At 44.6% G+C, this 26,389-nt stretch overlaps 1 pseudogene across 1 annotated transcript in view; it reads left to right on the plus strand.

Moving 5' to 3' along the window:
* The first annotated feature begins 1,364 nt into the window (after window positions 1-1,364).
* The window catches only part of LOC149874582 (arylsulfatase D-like), a 30,706-nt pseudogene continuing 5,681 nt past the window's right edge, over window positions 1,365-26,389 (plus strand). Inside the window, exons 1-8 of the transcript XR_016444382.1 lie at window positions 1,365-1,789; window positions 2,688-2,809; window positions 3,963-4,085; window positions 7,464-7,888; window positions 9,803-9,939; window positions 11,736-11,870; window positions 16,877-17,039; window positions 18,378-18,499. The product of XR_016444382.1 is annotated as an arylsulfatase D-like (transcript). The remainder of the gene's footprint in view (window positions 1,790-2,687; window positions 2,810-3,962; window positions 4,086-7,463; window positions 7,889-9,802; window positions 9,940-11,735; window positions 11,871-16,876; window positions 17,040-18,377; window positions 18,500-26,389) is intronic.

Here is a 26,389-nt window from a genome sequence, read left to right on the forward strand (position 1 = left end):
CACAGGCAGGCAAGGTTCTTTGGTTAGACATGATAGCTTTTATTAGACCAACTAAGTAGTTGGAAAAAAGTTCTTAGCAAGCTTTCAGGTGCAGTCACACTTCTTCAGGCATGGGGAGTCTCTGCTGTTCGGAGACTCCAAGGATTGAGAGGAGCTAAAAGTGTGGCAGGATGTCAGTGAAAATGTAAATAGGTACAAATGAGAAAAACAAAAGGTGAAGCAGGGAAGGGAGGGGGAGAAAAGCAAGGTAGAATTACTACCACTTTTTCTACCTTGAATTACAATTTTTTCACCTTGAATACAAATTTCTACCTTGAATTACTACCACTATAGTATCTCCCTTACTCATCTCTGGCTTTTCCCCCTCCTCCCTCCCTTATATCAGTTTCTTATATAAGTTCTGTTCTTGACATTTTTAATTACTGTAATTTGAATGTTTGGGGATGTAAGGCTCACTGCTGCCAGGTGCTGGTATCTACAACACTACTGAAGTCATTGGAGGTTAAAGGTAATCAGCTTCCTGCAGGATGGAGCTCTGTACTTTGTTATCTTTATTTATTAGCATGAGCAGTTGTTCACACTAGCAGTCAGAGTTCAATGACTACTAGCTTGCAGTACATACATTTTAGTTGCAAATTGTGGTAATCTTCCTGCTGAAGGAAGAGTGAATAGCCAGAACAGAGATGATCCTATCTGCTTGCTGTTTTGAAATATTGATGTAGCCAGCTATATTGATTGCTACTTTGCAGAAGAAATCATGAAACATCTGAAGCAGCAATGGTAAGGGAAGAAATTTATCAATGTTCCTTTCAAAGTTTTGTACATAAGCCAATATAAAATGGTCTTGTATTAATCCATCAGGATTTTAACAGTATTTAATATGTGATTTAGTTTAAGACTACATCATGATTGCAGTGCATGGGGGCTATGAACAAATGTAAGTTATGTTGTGGCAAATACCTGTGTTAAGAAAATATTGTTTTTTTGCTCTTTCAACACCAAAGTGAAATTCTTTCCTCTCCAGATGGCCTGAGTAGCAAGATATGCATTAAAAAATTCTTAAGGCTAAAGATGGGGAAGAGCTCCCCTGGGTCAAGGAACAACAGTAGATAATTTTGTCATTGCTACAGCCTCAGGTTTGCAGTTGCTGGTAATGACCGGTTTCCTCTTCTGTGTACAGGGAAGGGCTGTTGATTTGGGTGATAATGGATTCAGCCAGCAAGTTCTCCATCCCAGAATATTTTTGCCTCCAAATCTGTGTTGTGGGTTATGGACCCCAGAAATGTGTACCAGGAGATGCAGAAGTCCATTTCAGAGGTCATTGAATGAATTCTTGTAAATCTGCAGGGTGTATGCTAATTTGGGGCAGCCTGTTCCAAGATTTTGGCATAAAGAACTTCACATAAAGGTCATTTTCACTCAGTTAATGGATCCTATGAAACTCGAGAACTTTTCTGTATATTCTTGAGCACCACCTGGTGGCACTTACCTTGTAGAGATTTACATACGTACAGATATCACTCACAAGTATATACTTAAGAGTATGGAAAAGGTTTACTGTTAACTGAAATTATTGAGGAGCCACCTCAATAGTTGAAATCAAAAGCATATAATTGTATTGAATATTATTTTTAATCTTGAATTTCAGGAGAAGTCTAGCCATTTTGCTAATTTTGTGCCTGTTTTTGAAGACATGTGTACCAAATGCTTCCAAACCAAATATTTTACTTATAATGGCAGATGATCTTGGTATTGGAGATGTAGGCTGCTATGGCAATGATACAATAAGGTAAGGATTCTACAAGGCAGGTTCAGAGGATGTCCTTTTTGGGGGGACATGGAGTAAAAGAGCAGAAGATTCCCCTAAAATGACCCTAGAATTTCACCTGTATGTGTTGTGTATATTTATTTCACCTCACTCTGTGAAAATGTCAAAGTAGGAAAAAAGAGTAGGCCTTCTTGAACCGCCACCCTATCCACATATGAAAAATAACCAGCAATGTTTTTCTTGTAACTGTTCTGATGATAGCACAATGTTTTTCAACCTAAAATAGACAGGAAATCTGTTCCAGTATTATTCAGCAGTAAAACATGTGCTGTTAATTATTGTCAGGGAAATGCTGCGGTTATTTATGTAACTGTTCGTCCGTTTAGCTGATTACTTTATCTACATAGTCTTCTGTTCAGTTGACATATAAAATACTTCACAATAGATTTGACATTATATGAATGAAGTAATATTATAATGTCGCGCTTTGTGAGGAACTTTTGAGGGCTCTATAATAAGAAGGTGAATGGATAATTTATCTATATCAGTATATTTATAGTTTGTGGTCTGTCATTCCAAGATTGTATCAAAAACTGGGATTTGCTCCCAAATGACAGTTCCAAGAAACACCTGTTTATATGTTATTATATGTGAGTGGCATGATTATTCTATGTCCATGACATATTTATCCCAAGATGTCCTTTGTTGTCTTTGCATAGACATATTTTAGTAATCTGGAAGGTTAAATTTTATAATGAAGATCATAAATAGTTTAAATTGCTAGGATGGGAAAGAGATTTTTTTCCTCATTATATTCACTATTACATGCATTTAAACCTTCTGCTTCCCAACTTTGGAATCTGGCAGCGAGGACATGTTAGATTACATGGAATACATAGAGGGTCTCTTTTCTCTTTAGGACCCCTAATATTGATCATCTGGCAAAGGAAGGAGTAAGACTGACTCAGCACATTGCTGCAGCTCCAGTTTGCACCCCAAGCAGAGCAGCTTTCTTGACTGGCAGATACCCCATCAGATCAGGTTGGGCCTCTCTCCAATGGTTCACTAATATCACAATTTGCCATTAAAATTCCCTTAAGTAAGAAAAACTGTAATTATAAAAATTCAACATTACTAAAAACAGTGGCCTCCATTTCTAGTACCATGTAGCTACTTCAGATGTCTTTGAAAAGCATGCCTCACACTGTATTAGTTTGTGTTTAGAAATGGTTTTGTGTCCTGTTAGTCACAGAATAAAGGAAAGAAAATGTTGCTTGGAAGCCCCTAGTCAACTTAGCTGTGCCAAAAGCTCAAAAATTGTCATAAAGTTCTTAAGATCTGGGGCTAAGCAAGCAGGAACAAAATAACTGCTGCTGTATTGACAGATTGAGCTACGTGGAAAAAAAAATCAGCATTAAATAGGATTAATTCAGATCTACGTGTTAACCATAAATAGGTGAAGATGGGCACATAAAGGAAGGAATTGTTCAGTAGGATACATCTAGGAGCTTGGACCAATGTACACTTGAAGCAATTTCCAAAGGGGAGAGGGGAGCTGATGTTAGAAGCAAGCAGCAGCTGTTATACTGTAACTGTCACATGCACAAGCTTATAACAGTTCAAGTGAAGTGCATTGCTATAATTTTGGCAAGGTTAAAACTGGAGGGATTTTGCTTCCCTACAGGCTCAGAAACTCCTAACTTGTACATCATAATAGCAGCAGCTTCCCCTTCCCTTTTGAAGCCACTTTGAGTGTATGTTTCTCCTTACCCCAGGGTTATAAGCAATAAGGTAAGCGAATACAAGTGTAAACTTTATATAAAGACAAGATTTTTCACAGTGAAGTCAGTTAGACGTTGAATAGACTTTCAATAATAGTAGTGCAAAACTCTACCACCAATACCGCAGTTGCTTATAACTAAACAAAGATTCTGGGTCACATCCTGATCTGATATTAATCAGTCTAGCATCGCTAAAATGAATAGAAATATACTGGTTTACACCAACTGACAGGAGTCAGTTCAGGTCATGTAGGGTTCATAGATGGCTTTGCAGGTCTGTTACATTTTGAAATTTATGGTCTTTGACAGTATGTTATTGAAATTTGGTTTTAAGGGGAATGTGACCTTGTGTTGATCTGAAAGGAATATGAGAAAATGAAATAGTCATGCATTATTATTGTATTAAACTTCAGGCATGGGTTCCAGCATCAAGCAACGCATTGTTTTTTGGAATGGTGCCTCAGGAGGCCTTCCTCCCAATGAAACAACTTTTGCCAGAATACTGCAGCAGCAAGGTTATACCACAGCACTTATAGGTATGATACATCAAATCTACTCTCTTTCCATCCCTGTCCATTGGCATGGCAACACCCTGGTAACTGGGATTTTTTTCATGGTTAGAATCAGTTAGAATTGCAATCTCTACAACACTTTAAGCAATCTAACATTTAAAAATACAGTCCATTATAGAAAAAAGTGTTAGTCCATGTTTGATAAACCCAAGGGGAACGTGTGTGGATATACACACTATTTAGTAGCCACAAAATAGAAATCACTCCAAAGAAATCAATCAAGTATATTCTCAGCATATAAAAACAGAAACTGGAATGTATTTATGCATGCCAGCTGGTAGCCAGACTTTATTGATGGCCTTAGTTGAGTCACTGAGTGGCTGGTGGCTGCTTCTGCAGCCTCCTTATTACTGGGCTTGTCTACACATGCATTTGATCCAGGAACAGTTTATTCGTGAGTAAACTACCCAAGAATAAATGCTCCATGGCAGACATCTACACGTGCGGGGAGGCAGGTGCAGATTTGCTGCTCCTAACAGCAAACTGCTCCTGCATCATGAGGCCCTGCAATGGGCCCTAGCCACCACTAGGGGAAGCTGGAGGCCACAGACCATCTTTAAAAGGCAGCCCCACTCCCTGTTTCCTAGCCAACCACTTTTCTAGCTGGGAGCAGCATGAACAGCATAGAAACAGCATGCAGCAGCTCTCTCACCACAGCCTCTGCCTCCCCATGCCATGGCTGCTCCAACCCCTGACCCTGGCAGCAACACCCAGTGCCCCAGGCTCCTGATGGCCACCATGCTGGCCCTGCTGACCCACCATGATTACTGCTGTCTGGCCCACAGCAGTCTGGGCCCTGCCGACTCCCCCATATTCAGCAACTACCTGCTAGCCACCTACCCACCCAGCCACCTTGAATGACAAACAGTAGATGGAGGCATTCTGCATGACCCAACCCACCTTCCAGGACCTCCTGGAGCTATTCCACCTGCACATGGAGTGGCAGGACACCACCATGAGGCAGCCCGTCCCCATGGAGACACTCTGCTGGCCATCCCCCCACTCAAGCTGGCCATGCCCACCACCCTCCAGTATGTCAGCTACCATTTTGGATTGGACAAGGGCACCACTGGAGAGGTGGTCCTGGAGGTGTGAGCCACCCTACAGGATGTGCTGGGGCACATGGTGCTCTACATGCACAACCACCTGGCAATAGTGGTGGAGTTCCAGGCTCTGGGCTTCCCCCACTGCATTGGGGCCCTTGATGGGACCTACATACCTGTCACCTGCCCATGCCATGGTGACTGCCCCACTACAGCCAGCAGGGCTTCCACTCTGTCATGCTCCAGGCCATCGCTGACCACCGTGGCATCTTCATAAATGTGAGAGCTGGCTGAGCAGGCAGTGCCCAGGATGCCCACTAGGGCTTTGTGAAACTTCGGTCCCTGATTTGATTCAGTGGAGATTTGGCCTGATTCAGTTGATGAATCTCTGAATCTGAATCGAGTCAAAAGACCCTTTAATCTCTCTGAATTGAACCGGAACCCTCCAATCGATTTGGAGAGATTCAGAAAGATTCAATGGTTTGGAGATAGACACAGTTTTAAATGTTTTTTCTACATACCTCAAGGTACCAGCCAGCTCATGAATGCTGAAATGCTGGGGTGGATGGAGCATCCCACAGGACCACAGAGGGCTCCCCAGTGTGCTTGGCAGCAGACCCAGAAGTGGACCAGAACCACTTCCAGTCCATTTCTGGGTCCACTGGGAAGCACACAGGGCCCCCCCTCCACCCTCCCAGCTCAGTGACTGGTACCTCCTGGGTCTGGGGGGGCATCCGGAGTCCCTCGTTGGGTGATTACTGTGCTGGGGGGAATGGGGGGGGTGCAATCAGCAGTAGACCCAGAAGTACTTCCAGTCCACTTCCAGTTTTGCCACCAAGCAGGTGGGCCCCTCCCTGCCTCACACACACACTCCTGTGGGATACTCCATCCGCCCTGGCATCGCAGCATTCATGAGCCGTGCTTATGCCTTGCTGATTATGATGACCTATGTGTGGCTTGTATGTGTGTTTCTACTATCAAGGGGTTTCTCCCATGTGTGATTGTCATACTTAGAGGTCTAAATCCTATTTCACATGCCTAAGAAGCACTGATACACCCTTGTAACTGAAGCTTTTGGCACTTACAATCTGAGATTCAGGCTATTGACAGACATTCAGTGGGTGTGTCTACATAAGCATTTACTGTGCAGTAAGCAGTTTTTATACCAGCATCTACACGTGCAAGAATTACAGTGCATTAACACACAGTAAGGCTATGTGGACTGACTTGAGATGAAAGTTAGTCCCAAACCTGTCCACACATACAGTGCCACCTTGCAGTAAGGCATCTCTACGTGCTTTACTGTGCAGTAACTACCTGCATCATGCAGGGAGCAAATTTACACCCAAGTCTGCGTAAGTTACCATAGTTACTGCACAATCCAGGTGCACACATGTAGACATGTGCCCATATGGCACAGAATTTTCACTTACTGTGCAGTAACCTAAGTTTAAACCACAGTGGAATCTGATCTGTGATCCCTGACTGAAGTAGCAGTCAGCTGAACAGGACTCCCCATTGCGGGAGCACATCAGAGCTACAAACTCCATGCACTTCTGTGGCTGGGAGCCTTGATAAGCTGACCAGTGTCTCCAGCTGCAGGAGCATGTCCTTTTCTGCCTTGGGGGAAATAAAATCCAAACTGTGTTTAAGTGCCACTTAGGTACTTCTTATATCACAAAGTTCCTTCTTAAAGTGAATAATTACATTGGTATTTGAACTCAGTCACAGTTTCTCTCCTAATTTTGGACTTTTCCCCCAGTGAAATTCTGTTAATAGAGTTGAGAAAGAGAAGAATGAATGTTCTGTTTATTGTATTCCTCCCTGGTGGGAGGGGAGGGGGCGCGAATCGGGGTAATGGCCCTGGGCCTTGCATTTTGGGGGGCCCCCGCGGAGCTGGGTGGAGTGGCCACAGTGACTCCATGCTGCCGCTGGCTTCATGTCCAGCCACTCAGCACGTCCCCCTTCCCCCCCACACCAAATCCACCACCAAATCTGGTGTGTCCAGCCACTCAGCACCTTCACCCCCTTCACTACCAAATCCACCACTGGCTTCCTTGCATCCAGGGGCAGGGCCCCACAAAGGCTGATTTCCCCCGGGCCCCATACCCTGTTCAGATCATCTCTGTTCCTCCCCTATGACTTTTACCTGAGAGTCTATGCCAACTATATACAAGAAAGTCTTCTTGGTTGAGCCACTACATTATACTTTAGTGCAGTGGACAAATTGTTAACCATAGGAGCAAAAGTACCTACAGCTAATGAAACAGTTTTTAAAGTCTTTGATTTGTATTTTCAGGCAAGTGGCATTTGGGTGTGAACTGTGAATCCCGCAATGATCACTGCCACCATCCTCTAAACCATGGCTTCAGTTATTTTTATGGAATGCCTTTTAGCCTTGTGAACGAATGTCAAGGAAGAGAAAATCCTGAGCTAAGCCAGTCCTTTGCAAGATACCTATTGGCTTCACACTCAGATAATTGCCCTTGCTGTGCTTACACTTTTGATTGGAAAACTTACCAACCTATTCTCAGTGAAATGGAAGACTATTGCATGTTTTGCCACGTGTGGTTTCCTGTTTTTCATCTCCTGGTTCTCCAGCTATGGATTTACAAAGTACTGGAATTGTATCCTGATGAGAAACCATGACATTACTGAACAACCAATGAAGCTGGAGAAAACCACTTTCAACCTACTTAAAGAGACAGTTTCATTTATTGAACGGTAAACAACAAAAAACACATTACCTTCCAATGTATTTTACCTATTTTGTTACCATTTGACCAGGCAGCTGGCATGCTGTGATAATTGCCTATTATTCTGGCCTGTATTGTTTAATGGTTTTCTGGGATTCCTTGTCTGTCAGTATCCCTCAGTTGTTTCTTGTCTTATGCTTAGTTCATAAGCTCTGTAGGGAAGGGAATATAATTTTGTTCTGTTGGTATACACTCCATCTTGGTCCATGAATGGGTCTCTAAAACATTAGGCACACAATACAAAAATATTAGTTTGACGGACAGTCTGCATGTCAAGATAACTGAAGAAAATATTTTTAGGCTAAAGAGTTTTTCAAAAGTAATACTGCCTTTTTGGACTGCATTGTTTAGAACATGGGTGGTCAATTATTTGGTCCCACAGGAAACACAGGCAGTTCTGGGGAGCTGCTGTAGGCCGGTCAGCAACCTCCTCCCTCCCCACCACAGTAGCTCAGAGCTTGCATGCCCAGCTCTTCCTCCCTGCCACTGCTAAGAGCACACAGCCCCAACTTGAGCCTTCCCCATGCCTGCTGTAAACTGCCTGCCCACACTGAACAGTGGCAGTGGCCAGGCAAAAGCTGCTGCTTGGCATGAGGGAAGAGCAGCCCCTCTCCCTCACTGTTGCCAGGCCCTTCTTGATGCAGCTGCCTGGAGCCCATGCCCAAGCTAGTGTGCAACTCCTCTCTACTGCTGTCACTACCACCTCCAGGCCATCCAGCAGTGGCAGTGCAGAGGAACTACAGGGCAGCCCAGGTGCAGGCTTCAGGATGCTGCAGCAAGAAGGGCCTGGCAGCGGAAGACAGGTCACTTTTCCCAAGCTAAGCAGCAGCTGCTGCCACTGCTGCTTCTTCTCAGCATGGGTGGGTAGTCTGGAACAGGTGTGAGGTGGGCCGGGGTAAGGCCACATGCACAGGTTCTGCCTGGTCCGGGGCTTGTCTGCTCCACCAGGCCAAGTCTGGAGCAGGGATAGGTTGAGCCTGGGTCAAGGCTGTGAGCATGGGTCCTGCCAGTATCATGGGGCTAGGACCAGCAGCAGTGGCATCCAGAAGGAGCCACTGCTACCTAAAAAGGCAGTCCATCTGCAGAGCCACCCTGACCCACCTGCCAAAAGGATTGCCTCCCCCCCCCAGTTCAGAGTAATGTTAGTAAATTCCACTAGACTATAGATTAGGAGCTGGGGTGGTATTGGTGCTAAAGTACACAGTTGATAGTCTAGAGATTGAAAGTTCAATCATAGCAAAAGTGCTTGTCATAATCCACCAAATTCTGTTAAATACCTTGTCACAGGGACACAGGAAAAGAGCTTAAGCTCTTTATTTTCATTTGCATGTATCCATGGGTAAAATCTGAGCCTAGCTGAGATTTTACTTTTACTACTAACATGACTGTTTGCAGTAAATGGGACAATTCTATTCTCTGTGTAACATTTTAATGTGTCCCATACACAGAAAGAAAACTTTTGGCTCTCATTTCTTTCCCTAAAGAAGATTTTTGTTTTTAAATTAAATTTTCAAAGTGAAAAAGAAAGCAAAAATATGATTTTTCTTTAATTTTGCATCAGCTAAAAACTCAGTAATATGATTGTACAATATCAGCTAACCTGGGACCAAAAAAAAAAGGCCTAGTTTTAGTTTGGAAACAATTCAGAAGCAAAATTATTGAACTCTGTTATCCTAAGGAACCCCCAGAATCAAGGAAGTTGAATCTGAAATTTGTTGTGGCCTCCTGTAGTATTTCTAACTTATTATTAGCAGGATATTGAATACAAATTTTAGTAATACATTTCAAAGTGTTTTTGTTTGCTTGATTGATTGATTCTGTTTTTCCACTAAAACACTCTTCTTGCAAAAATGTGGCATTAATTATTTTTGCTGGCTTCTAGAAGCAAGCACGAGCCATTCCTCCTGCTTGTTTCCTTCTTACATGTCCACACGCCCCTCATCACAACAGAGAAGTTTCGTGGGAGAAGCAGTCATGGTTTATATGGTGATAACGTAGAGGAGATGGACTGGCTGGTGGGTGAGTAGACTTTATTTGGATTTGTAAGTAATTAAATTAAAATAAAATTGAGGCCACTGCAACATATAGGGGGTGTACATGCACTCCTTAAGATTAGCCGTGCACCCCCTGGAAGCTTCAGCCATGATACCGGAAGTATTACCGGAAGTGCACTTCTGGTTTCACCGCTAGCTTAGCAATCAGTAGTGGGGGACACCTCTCCCCATCACTGATCTGGTGCTCCCCCGCAGACTCAGGAGGCACCAGTTGCCCATGATTGAGGCACTAAGTGCCGTTACCACAAATCGCAGAAACACATAACATTAAACTGTCTAAAACTGAGCTCTCAATTATATGCGTGCATCCAAAACATCATTCTCCCCTTGTACTCGGCCTTGCTGAGGTCACAGCTGGAGTACTGCATCCAGTTTTGGGCCCCACAATTTAAAAAGGAAGTGGAGAAGCTTGAGAGAGTCCAGCGAAGAGCCACGCACATGATCAAAGGTCAGGAAACCAGGCCTTACGACGACAAGCTGAGAGCCATGGGGCTCCTTAGCCTGGAAAAGTGTAGGCTCAGGGGTGATCTGATGGCCACCCATAAGGTTATCAGGGGTGACCACCAGGATCTGGGGGAACGTTTGTTCACCAGAGCGCCCCAAGGGATGACGGGGTTGAATGGTCATAGACTACTACAAGACCGTTTCAGGCTGGACATAAGGCAGAATTTCTTTACTGTCTGAGCCCCCAAGGTCTGGAACAGCCTGCCATTGAAGGTGGTTCAAGCACCTACATTGAACACCTTCAAGAAAAAATTGGATGCTTATCTTGCTGGGATCCTATGACCCCAGCTGACTTCCTGTCCTTCGAGCAGGGGGCTGGACTTGATGATCTTCCGTGATCCTTCCAGCCCTAATGTCAATGAAATCTATGAAAACATTGTTACACTGCACTTTACTTTCAATGTGCACCATTATCTTTAGAAAACAGTTGGTTTAAGACTATCCATCTCTCAAGAACATCTTCTGGTGAATTCTTTGATAGTTACAGTGCCATGCTGAAGATAATCAATGTGTAGAACACATTTTTTTTAATGTTCAAAAAAAGAAAATGTGGGGTCTTTTTCCTAGTTCATATTTAGTAAAGAGTTGCTGGCATCTGGTCTCAAAGAATGCCTTTCTCATGTATTTAATCCAGAGTGGTTCAAATATGGTAATTGTTAGTAAAAACTTGAATGTGCACTTTACTGCATTTTATTTCTCTGAGCTTCTGTCTGTTGTGTGTGTCTGTATGGTTCCCACCCCTCTAGTATCACCTCAAAATCCTTAATGGTATTATCCTCAGAGTTGCTGTTAAGATTTTACAGATGGGTAACTGAGGTAAAGAAAGACTCAGCAAACTGTTCAAGGACACACAAAAGTCAGTTGGAGGAATACAGATAACACTAAAGCCCCAACCAAAAGGCACTGAGAAGCCTGGGTGAAGGATTACTAGTTCAATTTACTTCCTGATGGTTTTTTTTTTTCTTTTTTTATGGCAATTATACCTAGAAACATGTATAAAAATACTTTCATCTAGATCCATGATTTTCCAATCGTGATTCTTCTTTATATTTTTATTATTGTGGGGCTATACAAAGGTGTGATAATAGTCAATATCTGATTCATACAAGAACTTCATCCAAGACTTTGTGTAGGGCCTAATACAGTGCTTATTGAACTCACTGGAAAGGTTTCCTTTGACTTCAGTGGGCAATCAATCAGGTCCTTAGAGTCTGTTTCTGTTTTACTATAGAACAACACTCTTTTCTTTATTTATAGGCAAACTTTTGGAAGCAATTGACAAGAAAGGACTAAAGAATAGCACATTCGTGTATTTTGCATCTGACCATGGTGGTTTCTTGGAGGCTCAAGAAGGAAATGTCCAACGAGGGGGCTGGAATGGAATATATAAAGGTGAGAATGATGTGGAATATTTTCCTGTGTTTTCTGTAGTTCCTACTCCACCTCTAAGTGGTCTAAAGCTGCATACATATGTTCAAATCATCCAGGAGAACTCTCCCAGGTTTGTTTCCCTCAGAGAAAACATTACCTGGAGTACTCTGTACAGAAGTTCAAGGAGAGAAGCAAAGACCTGCAGTGCTGATGTAGGGTTGCCAGGGATCCCTAAAGCAGGCATCCCAATGAGCTTTGCAGGCTCCTTTTTCTACCCAGAGACAGTTGACAAAGCAAGGGCACAAGTCAGCACTGATCAGCTTGCTGCCTCAGGAGACCATGCCCCTGAAGAACTCCAGCTCAAAATCCCCCTCTCCTTTTAGTGAGGCTTTGACAGAAGAGATCCTGAGCTTCTCTCCTCTCTTATCAAGGAGTTATACAAAGTGGTATAGTCTGGGCAGAGGCAGGGGTCTGCCACACAAGGGAAGGGGGCCAAGGGGATGCCACATAAGGCAAGTGGTGTGGATCTGTGGCTGTCCCATACACAGAGGTCTCCACCCTGAACTCTCTGCACCATGGTCCAGCCCAGCTGCAGCCCAGCAGGGACCTAAGTGTTGCACTTTGTGCTAGGGGGGCTGGGGCTACCCAGGCAGGGGGGAACAAGTCAGCTGGTTCTGGTCTGGCCTGAGTAGCCTAAGTAGGCCCACTGAAAAATGCAGAAGCAGAACATGTTCCCTAAAGCCTTCAGGATTAGACTTTTCAAAATCCAATGCAATCAGGGTGTGGGTTCTTCTCCCTGCCTGGCTGGGACTCACATATGCTCTCCCCTGGCCCTGTGGGAGGGGGAGGGAAAGGGAGCAAAGCTCACGGGGATTCCAGAGAGCAGCTCTACAGCTCCTTTTGGACCCCTACCTATACAGACATTCAGTCTCTTGAGAGAGATTCTCCTAGAAGCCACTTCATTCAGGTTGTTCCTGAGTTATAGTTCTCCCATAGCTGCTAGTTTTGCTCTTGCAGAAAAATTATGAGCATTCGTGTACTTGTTGTTTCTCCCAAGTGAGCAGAGACTGAACATCTGTTCACAGGCTATGTGACCTATGCTGTTACTTGCATCTAAATGTTGGGCAGCAGCTATAGAAGCATTAAATTCAATAGAAGGAGGATGAAGAAGAACCACTGCCATCTTTTTTTAACAATAGCCTACCCAAGAAATGGGAGACCTGAGTTCTAGGCTCCTCTCACTCACAGGCACTTGAATCCATACCTTCTACTTTGCAGGAAACTTGCCATTCCCTTGTTTTATCACACAGAAGGGTGTGATATAGCAAATCTATTCTGAGGATACCAAACATCTCAACATCCTAGTCCCTTTATGAAACTCTCCCTAAGTTACCTGACTAAGATAATACACAATACAGCAGCAGAACAGGGAATTCTACCTGTGCCTCTTACCTTGCAGGGAAGTCCCCTAACAGAGGAAGTGTGGTTCTGTAGTTATCATGAAGCTCCTATACCAGTAATGTATGTAAGCATCTCACTAAGCTAGCTTTTACCATTTCAACCCCTTGCCTTATCACAAGAAAAACACAACGGTAGCAGAGAAGATAAACAGTGGAATGACTAGATGAAGGTTGAGATCCCAGTAGAGGAGAAATGAAAAAAATGAGCTAAGAGAAGGTGAGTAAAATGGAACATGATAGTTGTATAAAAATAATGTTCGAAAGACTATGAATTGGGTATTCCAGTTTATGCTCTGCTCTATTAAATGAACAAGGAGATACCAAATGAAACTGAACAACAATACATTGTACAGCAATAAAGCACAACAAATAAGTAAGCTGTGGCATCCATTGCTACAAGATATCATTACATCTTACAGCTTTGTATGATATGACAAAAATTATAATAATAACATGAATAATAACAATAATATGAATAATATTAAGTTACATGTTACATAGAACCTACTAAGGACACTTAAAACATGAGTGCCCACAGGTTCAAGCTCATTAATTCACACTAAGTGTCCTCTCAAAGTTACAGCACATTAAGTGAAGATTATCTCTGGATTGTGCTCACGTTCGGGTAACTTCAGTCTGGTCCACAGAGAGAAAATGAGCAATTTGCAGTCCTCCAACATCCCAAGATGCTCTGCTCCCAGCTCTGCCTCCCACTTTTGGGGAAAGATAGAGTCCAGGTGTCCTGGTCTCTAGCCATGCACCTGTTTACCAACCCTCTAGTGGCAAGCAAGAAACAATATTACCACATGTATGCAAATACAAAACAAATCTCAACTTAAGATGTAGCCCCAATAATTAGATCTATACACAGAAAATCTACAAATGTATTATAATTTTCCATGCTTGGTAACTAATTATTGAAGGATTATCTAAAATTTGTCCTGCACCACTACTGCAGGTAGTAAGAGGAGAGGTCATGAGAAGGGACGTAATGGAACAGGCAGTGGGGGAGGCAGTAGGGGGGCACATGATGGGGCTTGCAGCATATTCTAACACCACTTAATATTCCACAGATTTAGTAGGGCCTAAGTATAACATGTAATTTCACCCTTACATTTCAGGACACAGTAAAAGGAACTTCCCTTGTAGGGAAGTTAGTCTATAATTGTCCTCTAGCTTTGTTTATACAATAAAATCAAGATACTTCACAGGATTAGGTTCCTTACCTCCCCGCAGAGATACAGGTTTATGAAATAACCATGGGTATAGAGTCAGTCACAGTGAACAGCTGAACAGGACCATTAATGTGGTCCAGATGTTCACTGTAGCCTTTATTTCAGAGGACATCATGCTCTGATCAGCAGGGATCCTGGTTTTGTCTGATAAAAAAAAAATCCCAAATTTTCTGATTTAAAAAAATAACCCAAAATCGACATTTTTCAATTATTAAAATGAAACACCACTATATCTATATCTATTAAGCATTAGTATATGTATATGTATTAGTGGTATTTCATTTTAATCATGGGAAAATGTGGATGGGGGAGGGGGGTGTTTATCAGAAAATTTGGGATGTTTTTTATCAGAGAAAACCAGGATCCTTGCTGATCAGCTATGCTGGACTGTGGCTGAACTCTAGCTGAGTGGAGAAGCAGCATTCTTTTAAATAAAAAAAGTCAGAGCAAGCAGCTGTACAGTTCATTCTTCATTCATCAACCCACTACAGATTAAGCAGGTTGTAACTGGGTTCTACTATACCTCTCCCTTAACATCAGGTTTTACCAATTATCTACACCAGTGCTTCTCAACCTTTTTAGGCACCCCTGGACAGAATCAAGGCACCCCTTGGAAAATGTCAGTTCCTAGGACATTGATAAGGTTGGGAGGAGGCACTTTAATTAGAGTGGCTCCAAGAGATGCTCTAATTAAAGTTCCTGAAGTATCTCATGTATCAGCATCCCCAAGCTTCAAAATGGTAATGGGGGCACCATTCAGTTGATGAGCTTTAGATAAAGCACCCCTGCCACCATTTAAGTGCAGAGATGCTGATATATGAAATGAGGTGGCTGGCTGGATTGCGGTAAGTACCAAGCTCCAGCAGACTCAATTAACCAAGTAATAACAGCCCATCGAACCAGCCTCTGTGCTCATGTATAAGCACCCTTAGTTTTCACTCTTTTTATGTTTACAGAAAAGAAATTGAGTAGTTTTTCTGTTGCAAAAACCCAGAAAGACCACAACTATGGATTGACTTGAAATTTCTGGGTTTATTTTGTGAATTGTGTTTGTAAATATTGTGTGGCACCCCATAGCACCCTTGAAAGGATTTCAGGGCATCCCGGCATGGTGTGGCACTCCAGTTAAGAATCACTGATCTACAGGCAACCGAGCAGGTTTTTCTTGATTTTATATGTTGGTTTTCTGAAACAGGTTGGTTTCCAAGGTGTTCTCCTGTGTTTACTTATGATGGCAGAAAGAAAAGAGCAGCAATAAGGCTATTTAGGTACCTATATTAGATAATATATCTGTAGTTCCATATTTTCTAATATTTGTCTTGTAACTGTACATTTGCATTTCCTGGTTTTCAGAGTCATGGGTTTAAACTGCATTGTTTTACTGAGAGTTTTTCTCCCTCCTGAAGCTATTAATGCATATTTATAATCTTCTCTTTAGCTCCACAATACATTTTTGTCTGGGAAATATTAATATTCCCTTTGGTTTACACTTTAAAATGGTATTCAAAGCATGGAATATTTTGAGTTAAGAAAGCCAATACACTGTGTACACCGGACTGGGGGAGGAGTTGTAGGAAGATCAAATGAATATAAAAGGAACTCAGAAAGAGAGAGACCCCTTAGACTGCTGCAAGAGCATCCCATCAGGATGCAGACAGCTTCACAGAGTCTCTTTATAGAGTTCCCTTTAGGGCTGTAGAGTACTTCAGATTCCTGCTTGTGTGTGCTGCCTTCTGGAATTGCCTCAGAGGATCTCTAAAATTGTAGATTAACTCATAGTCCCTGCAGACTGTCAACCATCTTTCTGAGCCTACCTCTAGGACTATGAAGCACTCCACTGTGCTCCTTCTGCATCTGGTTTTGGATGGCCTGATGAGACCTGTGTTGCCCCAGTCCACTTTCCCAAGCATCACATGGGATTGCTGCCTCTCTTCCTAACATACTGTTCAGCCTGTCGGGTCTTGACAATGAAGCAGGCCTCTGGTGAGAGTGGGATTTTCCAATCATAAAATTCCATATTAACATAAAGTAACAGATATGAATTTCTAACAAACTGCTTTTTTGGTAAGCGAGAGATGATGAGTTCATAAATGCCGAGAATATGTCTTAATATAAAAGTATAGAGATAGTATTAACTTTGGGGAGAACAAAGTCTACCCTGCCCTTAACTCTCCCAAACTAAGTCAGGTCTATTTTCATTAAGGCACTTATTTTGGTTATGTATATTTGTGCATGTATGTGTATTGAGCATATAAATTCTATTATCTTTACTTCCTGACTTATGTCTTACTGGTATTTCTTATTTCTCCAACAACTGTTTCTTTTACAATAGGTGGCAAAGCTATGGGAGGCTGGGAAGGAGGGATCCGTGTGCCAGGGATAGTTAGGTGGCCAGGAGTGTTACCTGCAGACACAGTCATTGATGAACCTACAAGTCTAATGGATATTTACCCTACAGTTGTTCATTTGGCTGGAGGCACAGTGCCACAAGACAGGTAGAGACTGTTTTATGAATCATATTTTATCTATCTTATAGGTGATGGGAAAAGTCTATGTTCTTGAATTAAGTGAAAGCTAATTCAAGGGGGAGGCGGAATGTAATCTTATTTCACTCAGAAGTAAACCGCTTCAGTTTTGTTTCCACTTACCATGAGTAAATTGTAGGCACAGGAACAGTTACTGCATTCAGAAAGACCCTACATTTTTAACATGCTTTAACTTGTTTGTTTCATTGGGGGTCTCATAGATGTTTAATAAACACACTTTAATTTGTTTGTCCATATTAGAATATTAACAAAAGTGAAAAACGGTTTTCTTTTATAATGAAACAATAGAAATTTGAGCAAAAAGCTGGGAGCTGGAATATGTGGGCCCTGTTTCTTGGAATCATAAGGTTGAAAGGAACTTTAGACCCTCAGCCATCCCGAACAAATGCTTTTCTGGCCTTTTGTGGAAAATCTGCAGTAAGGGAAGTTGCACAATGTCCCTGGGCAGCTTATTCTATTGTCCTGCTAGTATAACAGTTAGGACGTTTTTCCTGAAAATTCATCCAAGTTTGCTTTGCTGCAGTTTAAAACCTCCATGGCAGTGAAACAAACAATGTTCCTCCATTTTCTGTATCTTTACAAATATTAGAAAACTGTCTCCTTCCTCGCCACACCTCCACACACAGTTTACCTCCTTTTCTCCAAATTAAATATGCCCAACCTTTTTTCACATGGCTCGCATTCCAGTATCTTTATCATCTTTGTCATTTGCCCTTGTATCATGTGTAACTTCTTTACATCCTTTTGTTTGCTTTTTCTTGCAACTGTACTACATTGTTGATTCATATTTTGTCATTAGGTCACTCTGTGTGACCAGAGGTGGTCCAACCCTTGAGACAAAATTTACTAAAATTTGATTCTTAACGTTAGACGCACAAATCCATATTTAATCATCTAAATAAATAGCCTGATTTTTCATTTCTTCTGGGCACCTAAAGCTGCGACTGACTTCAACCTTGGTGCCAAACTTCAAAAGAGTTGATCTTCACCTCTCAATGACTATAGTTTATTTACTCTTCTGTAAAATTATGGTAGTGCTAATATGCATCAATAGAATGGCTTATTGGTAGCATGCTGCTTTTCTAATAGCTTTGCATGAAAGGTACAATAAAACTAGAAGCTATTGTTAATTATTGTATGGTTGACTCCAATGTGTCTACAAGGCTAAAAATGTTAGCATTCCCTCTATCGAATCTCAGTTTGTTTAAGAATTGTCATTTTCCATCAGAAACCTGAGGACAGGTACCTGCTCCAGCTTGGTGACTTCCATTCTGTCTGTCACATTAGGGTAATCGATGGACACAACTTGATGCCGTTACTGCGGGGAACAGTTCAGCACTCAGAGCATGAGTTCATGTTTCACTACTGTGGTGTGTACTTACATGCAGTGCGGTGGCACCAGAAGGACAGTGAGTATAGACATTCTTCTTACAGCAGGTCGGCTAGGCCATTTAATAGTCTTCTTTGGCAAGCTAAACAACAAGGAAATATTCAGGGTGATTTATTTCCTTGAGCACTCAGTTGTGAAGGGTACACTATGGCTAAATGGGGAGCTCTCACGTGGTTTCCTAAGCAGTATGGTTTATGACTAGTACTAAACCACAATCCTAGGAGGTGCTGCATCATTGCAGCTAGATGTGAAAACAATTAAGAGGATTGCTATGCAATAGATGCAGTCCCATATTCTTAAGCCAAAGAAGTTATTAATTTGTTTTAAGTCCATTTTGTCTGCTGAATCGAGTTTTTTTCCACTTATAACGCTCTGCTGTGGACCTAAGCTAATTGGCATCAGCTGTCATACATTTTGTAATCATAGCTTAACTCTGAACAGGGTACTGCACCCAGGCTAATTAGTCTAGCTGTCATACAACCTGGGATCCATCGCTTTCTCTGCTGAGAGAATTCTTCCACCTCCCAGAGGAGTGTACTAAAAATGAAGCAATGGGGCATGGGGAGACCATCATTGTTCATGTCTCCTTTGGAAGCTTCAGCACTGAGCAGAAAAAGATTTTAAGATTAATTGGGCTAATGATTCATTGGGCAAAGAGCACAAACAGAAACGTTAGTCTATAGCGAAGCAGGTAGGACTCACCTTGGTACACAGACAGTCCTAGGTTCTACTCCCTACTGACATGACAGTTTCTAAAACAAGGGCAAGCAATTATTCTGGGCAGAAGGCCACTTACTGAGTTTTGCCAAGCCATCAAGGGCCACATGACAGGCAGCCCAGGATAGATAAATATTAATTTTCTAAATTTTTAGGAGCCCCGTGGGCTGGATAGAATGGCCTGGTGGGCCGTATCCAGCCCCCAGGCCACATTTCACCCACCCCTGTTCTAAATGTTACATTAAATAGGTCTTTGGATAAAATCTAGACACCGGGACCAGAACCCAGGTCTACTACCATCTCCCAGACACTACCAGGCTGTTCTATAGCTCATGCTTTTGCTCTAACTTAAGGAGCAATAGTAGGGCCTAGAATGGGAATCTCACTGGGGTTCAGGGGCTAGGCTGTTCTGTGTTGTCAGGTTGTTGAGACTTTAGATTGGATGTTAATTGAATGGGGGTTTTGAAGATCTAAATTTTGGAGTCTGGCACCTAAAGGGCAGCAGGGTGCCTAAGCCCCTTTGAAGATCAAGTGCTGGGTCTATATATCTTAGCTGTTCAGTGGGTGTCTACACATACTTTTACATGTGCCTAAACTTAATGCACATTAACCTAATGCATATCAAGGCAATTTAGGCAGACATCCACACATGCATGCACTAAGGTACATTAATGCAGGTGTGAGGACCAACTTGGGACTAAAGTTAGTCCAAAGTCAGTGGACACGTACTGCGTTAATGTGCATTAGTGCGTCTATGTGTTCACTAATGTGATTTAGCTATTCATGCATACATTTGATACCTGCTTTATGCAGGTATGAAATTTAGGTTTGAATAACCTAAAATCGGCAGTTTTAAGGCACGTTAAAAGTGTACACATGTAGACACATGCCCTTAATGCACCTTAAATTGGGCTAATGTGCATTAGGGCTAAGCACAGAAGTTACACATAAACCAGCATAAGTGATCAGAAACATAGGTTCAGTGCACATAAACCGGTTTCAAAATGGCTGAAACTGATTTAAGATATACCTAGTTGACTGTATTATCAGACAACTGATTTGGGTCAAACCAGTTTATGCAACTTCTGTCCCAGATCCCATCCTGGCTTAAGTTAAATCACAGTCCCGCAGCATCCCAGACACTTTGCAGCTATGCTGTCTGCTCCAGGGAACAGAAATGGCTCTGCCCCTCTGCTCTCTAGCCCAAGCAGGGGTGGGCATGTGGCCAGATGCATGGTCCCCTGAGACAAAGGGAGCAGGGAGGAGATTTATTCCCTCCCCTCCCCTCTACCAGGGGACTGTGGCCCCCGTCAACCATTCCCCCCCATCCCCACTACAGCAGCAGGATAGGGCTCATGGTCAGAGCTGGCTGGCATGGCCCCTGCCATCCACCGTAGCCCAGCTCAGGTTGAAGCTGCCAGGCTGAAGGAAACTCCACCCACCTTGAGCAGTGGCTGCACAGTGCAACAGAAGCAAGAGCCACAGCTGGAGGTGAGGGGAGAAAAACAGCCCTGCCAAACCTGGTGGCTTCTGCCCTGCGCATGGAGCTCCAGTTGCAGCCCCCGGACGCCTTCCACCCAAATGTCTTCCACCTTCCAAGGCATCCAGGAGATGGAGCCTCAGCTCCATGTGCTGGACAGAAGCCTCATGGATGAAGTTTCCAGCCTCCCCACCCCTCCACCCCCTCACACACCCAGAGTGGTGCAGCATGGCCATGGCAGCAGCAGCTGGAGGTGAGGGGAGTAGAACAGACCCCACTCAGCCCCAGCCAGCCCGCAGCTGGTTGTGCACCTGCAGCCCCGGGTGCTGCACAGGACAGGGTGTATGATGGCAGCTACTAGGCTCAGGGGCCACCAGTGCCTCCGAGCCATCCCAGGAACCCCACTCCCAAGCCAGGCCCTTCCTGTGCTTCCAGGCTGGGTTGTCACACAGCTTCAGCAGGCTGGGAAGGACCCTGCCTCCACAGGCTGGCCCTGCAGGGCTCTTCCCAGATGGCTGTGGCTCCATGACAGCTTCCCCAGCTTGGGTGTAGGCAGCCAGTAGCAATCTGGCCATGCAGCCCCTGCAGCCCCAGCCCAGGCTTCCCCTCTGCCTCAGCCCTCAGCAACACCTGCAGGCTGGCTGGGCTCAGCCCCACAGCCCCACAGCTGCAGCTGTATCCTCACATGCTGGCTCCAGCCCACCAGCTAGATCAGGGGTAGCTCTGGATGGATAGCAGAGCCATGTTGGTTGGCTCTGGCCAGGCCCTCCACTACCTGAACAAGAGCAGGAGGGAAAGCTGGGCAGGCCCTGACTGGGGTCCCATGCCTGCCCAGAGACAGGAGAGTTTAATCCCCACCTCCTGCCCATCTTTGCCTGAGGCACTACTCAGGCTGGTGTCTGGCCTCAGAAACAAGTATGGCAAGGGCTGCTTCCCCCCTACCCCTCCAGGCACAGACTGGCTGGGACCCTTACAGGCCAGGGTGGGGGTTTAAACCCCTCCACAATCATATCATCCCCTGTGGGGGCATGGCCATAATCCCCAGGTCAGGTTCCCTCTGGCTTTGCAGGTGCTGCAAAGGAAAGGGAGGGCTGCTCTAACACCCTGACTTCTAGCCTGAGCCACTGCAGGCACGTGCCTGCATTTCCAGAATTAAACATGTATGTCTGTACACTTGCAAATCAGTTCAATCTTTGCAAGTTAAACTAACCTGCAAAGATTGAATCAATTCAGGCGCTGGCTATTTGAATGTCTGTCTCTAGCCTAAATGTGCACATGTAGACGTGCCCAATATATTCAAAAGAGTAACTTCCCTAGCTCAGCTAAAAATGGAAATCAAGTCAGGCAGGTCATTATGAAACATTCCACTAGAGGGCAGTAGCACACAAATAATCCAAAACATACGACCTGAGCATATGAGTGTCACTTTACTTTGCTGTGCCACATTATAATGCTCAGAGGATGAGTCAAGCATCAAAGTATTTTGAATAAAGAAAGAGATTAAAAATAATTGCAGAGATTTCTAAATATGACAGCAGCTAATGCCATCAGCTGCAGACCAGTCTTGGTCAGCCAGGCATTATGCAATGTCTAGATTTGTAACTGAAGTGCTAAAGCTCTACCAGCAAGAAGGAATTCAGATATTCAGAGCAGAGAGGGGATAGGACACATTGCCGTAAGAAGAAGCATCACCTCTAACAGCCAGGTTAACTTTCCCCTGGCCCCACAACTGCCTTAGTTTTATACAGCAAGTGAAAACCCAAAACCCTTAATTCAGTGGTGGCTGCAGGGCCAGGGAAGGGTTCATTTGGATACTGGGAGCGAACAGACTGCTGCCCTCACAGCAGCGATGCTTCCCACAGGGAGAAGGAATGACAGCAGACAAGGGAACTCCTAACCCTGCTCTGTTCCACATAGCTGGAGCCTCAAGCCCCCCACTTTCATTCTGATGCCATTCTTCACTGAGTGCCTATGGCTCATGCCCCAGTTGCCCACCCCAAGTTAGGTACCTAAGTACTCAGTAGCATATCTGCCTATTTGGGTTCGTATGTCTGCCTTTCAGGCACTGTTGGCATTCTCAAAATTGCTGCTCAGCTACTGTCTTGCTCTGTATGAGCCCCAGAGGTGAGATTCCCAGAATAGATATTCCTTCATCTGTCTTGCAAGCGGGACCTGATTTCCCAAGGTGTGCTCTGAGCATTGTGAAGGTATGGGAGTATGGTAACAGGCTTGGAGTACCCCAGAATAGTTTAGGAATTAGAACATTCTCCAGAGATGTGGGAATACCAGGTTTCATTCTCTGCTCAGACCAGCTATTCTGTAGCTCAGTTATTTGGAGCCCTTGTTTTGGATGCGGGAGGCTGAAGTCCCCCCTGCTCCAATAAATGGTTAATGATCTATACCACAGGTGTGTAATCCTTGGTACATGGGCCAAATCTAGCCTGTGGAGCTATGGCATCTAACATACAGGGCTTCTCACACATCAGTAAATTCAGTGGCAGGAGAGTGGTAACAAGTAATAATGCCATCTCTCCCTTGCTACCAAATTACCAAGCCCCGCCTGGCTGGATAAGACCTGGCCCAGACCCCTCCTCTCCTGTCCTTACATGGATAGACCTACCCTGAGGTGCTCCCCACCCCCTGCCCTTTCACAATTAGATTGGGCCCATGACAACTGGCCCACCACAACAGCTGGATTGCAGCTGACCCAGGCCATTAGCACACCATCAAATCAAGGCCAGACTGTCCTCCTCCCAGCCCACCTGGTGAATTGGGGCCAGACCACTCTAGCACCCTCCCAGAAACAGCTTATTGAGCCTGGGTCTGGCATCCCCACATGCTGGCTCCAGCCCACCAGCTAGATCAGGGGTAGGCAACGTTTTTTAGCCGGAGTGCTAAAAAAACCACAATGTCTATCTTGGAAGATGCCAGAGTGCCAGCATGCCAGAAAAACAAAATAAGGATTGGGGGGGAGGGGGGGAGTACATGGCAGGATGCACTGCATATTAGTATATTTAATAATCATAAATGTTGCCTCTGTTGTTCTGTATTCCTTTTTTTTCTCTCTCTCATTGCAACATGCTCAACAAAAGAGACAAATAAGAGAAAGAGGAGAGAGAGAGAGAAAAAAAGAAAGAAAAAGGAGAGCAGAGAGAGAACCAGACACATGCACACAGAGAACCATGTGCACAAACAAAAAGAACCAGAATGCACCAAGAACAGACACATGCACACAAACATCCGCATCCAGACACGTGTGCGCACGCAGACACACAGAACCAGACAGTCAGACAAACACACAGAACCAGATGCTGGGCTGAGAGTGGGTGGGAATCAGGCGGGTTCAGCTGCTGCCAGCCACGAATCCTAGGCTGCTCCCAGCAAGCAGCTGGGTAGCTGCAAGCCCTGCTGCAAGCAGACCAGGCTCTGTGGTTGGCAGCTGCTACCCAGAGCCTGGGCCAGTTGCAGCCAGAAGACTGCAAACATCTGCTCGGGGCTCCAGCATGAGCTCCATACTGGTGGGTGTATGTGTGCCTCAGAGCAGACAGTGGGGATAGGGCATGAGGCAGCACAGCCCTCCCACTATTCACTCTGAGGTCCACATGCAGTTGCTGCCAGCATGGAGCTGATGCCGGGGCTGTAAAGCCTACTACAGCTGTTTGCAGCCTGCTGCAGCTGCCCAGAGCCCAGGCTGGCTATAAACAGCTGTACCAGGCTCCAGAGCCCAGTCATCAGCTCTGTGCCAGCAGCGAGGGAGAGGCCGGGGTTGCATTGCCTCAGGTTCCCCACCTCCCCCAAACCATCCACTCCGAGGCACACATGCACCTGCCGGTATGGAGCTAACACTGGAGCCCGAAGCAGATATTTGCAGGCTTCTGGCTGCAACCTGCCCAGGCTCTGGGTAGCAGCTGCCAACCACAGAGCCTGGTCTGCTTGCAGCAGGGCTTGCAGCAGCCCAGCCATCTGCTGAGAGCAGCCCAGGCTTCTAGAGCACAGGCTGGTGGTGGCATGCCAAACAAAATGGCCTTGTGTACCATGCTCAGCACATATGCTGGGGATCGCTGACCCCTGAGCTAGATCCAGCCTGCAATCAGACTCGACACCACCCATCCAGCACCACTGATCTATACAACATGGAACAGTTCTAGCAGAAGAGATTGAGTGACCCATGCTACAATCACTTGGTGGTCAGGAGATGTAAATTCAAGACCCTGCACTGAATCAGACCCACTAGAGCAATGGGGGCAAAACTTTTTGGAAGGCATGCCACAAATGAAGCCTCATGCACTACCACTCTAATCCTCTTAGTGATCTGCTGTTTTGCTTTCTGCTCCCTGTCCTGTGCTCCCAGCTCAATCTGCTACTCTGCTTTCTGCTCCCTACCCTATCTGCCACTGTGCTGTCTGCCCCCTCCCTGATCTGCCATGTGCCACACACAAAGACTGCCTGTGCCACTTGTGGTTGGCTACCCCTTGTTACCAGATTTGCCCGTCACTTTGAGGTGTGCTCATTATTGAGGGCTATGTTTCTGGGGTCTCTGGAATTCTATCAATGTGCTGCTTGTGTTCCTTGTTTCTATACAGAGCTGCATCTCTCCCTTCTGCAAGTCCTCACCACCAACAGAGCCATCTTGCAGGACTCCGTTTCAATGGGGCTGGGTTCCACCAACCAGCAAATCAGTCAAACACATATACGCACACACACAGAGATTAACAGGACATGCCTGAGCCAGGTCAGCTTATTTAGCATTGACAGGCTAACACCCTCACATGCCTTGAACTCAGTTCATCAGGGGAACAATAAGATGCAGTCAGACACAAGCACACAGGTTAACAGAGCGCATCTCAGTCAGGCCGGATTATTCAGCATTGACAGGCTCACACCCTCATGTGCGTTGAACTCAGTTCATCCCTTATTTCATCAGAACAATAATAAATGCAGTTACATACACACACACTAATAGAGTACATCTGAGCAGTCCGGGTCTGATCAGCCCTTTCAGCTATACCCTCATGCACCTCAAAACTCAGCACGTCCCAATCTCTTGTCACAATGGTCCTATTAGTAACTCCCTTAATGAGCAGACCCCACCATAGTTTTGGACATTACAGGGATCTTTGGCTTAGGTAAGAAAAGTGTTGCTGCAGAGCAAATGGGGAGGTCAAGGGGAAGGAAGAGTAAATGAGATTCAGAGAGACAGCATAGCAACCAGCTTGACCATAAAAGTTATTTATTGCCGGGTATATGAACTCATGATGATATCAGTAGTAATAGCGATACAAGAGAGACAAATAAAATAGTTACAATATTACATAGTTTCAATTAGGTATTTGGGGAAGTCTAGCTCAAGATTGATTAGCAAAAGTCAAGTGTAGAAAGCTGTGCCTGGAGTAAGAGAGTAACCCTGGAGTCAGAGAGAGAGAGAGAGAGAGAGAGAGAGAAATAGAGAGAGAGTTGGGATCTCACCACTCAGCAAAGCTTGAATGGCTCGTATGCTGGATAACAGGAACTGATCACTGCTGGCGATGGGTGACATTACTCTGAGGGAGCTCACAAAACAGACAGGCAGATTCAGTGTTTTGGGTACCAATAAAGGAGTCATTACTAGAATTGGTCTGATAAATGCTGAGCTGGGTGTGTGCAGACATGGGTTGATTAGCATTTGGAGCAGAGATCCCCCATCATGCAGTGCTCCCCTGCTTCTCTGGCCCC

Source organism: Crocodylus siamensis, chromosome 1 (assembly GCF_052110815.1).
Source record: "Crocodylus siamensis isolate JL-2025a chromosome 1, ASM5211081v1, whole genome shotgun sequence".
In the NCBI taxonomy this organism is placed as follows: Eukaryota; Metazoa; Chordata; order Crocodylia; family Crocodylidae; genus Crocodylus; species Crocodylus siamensis.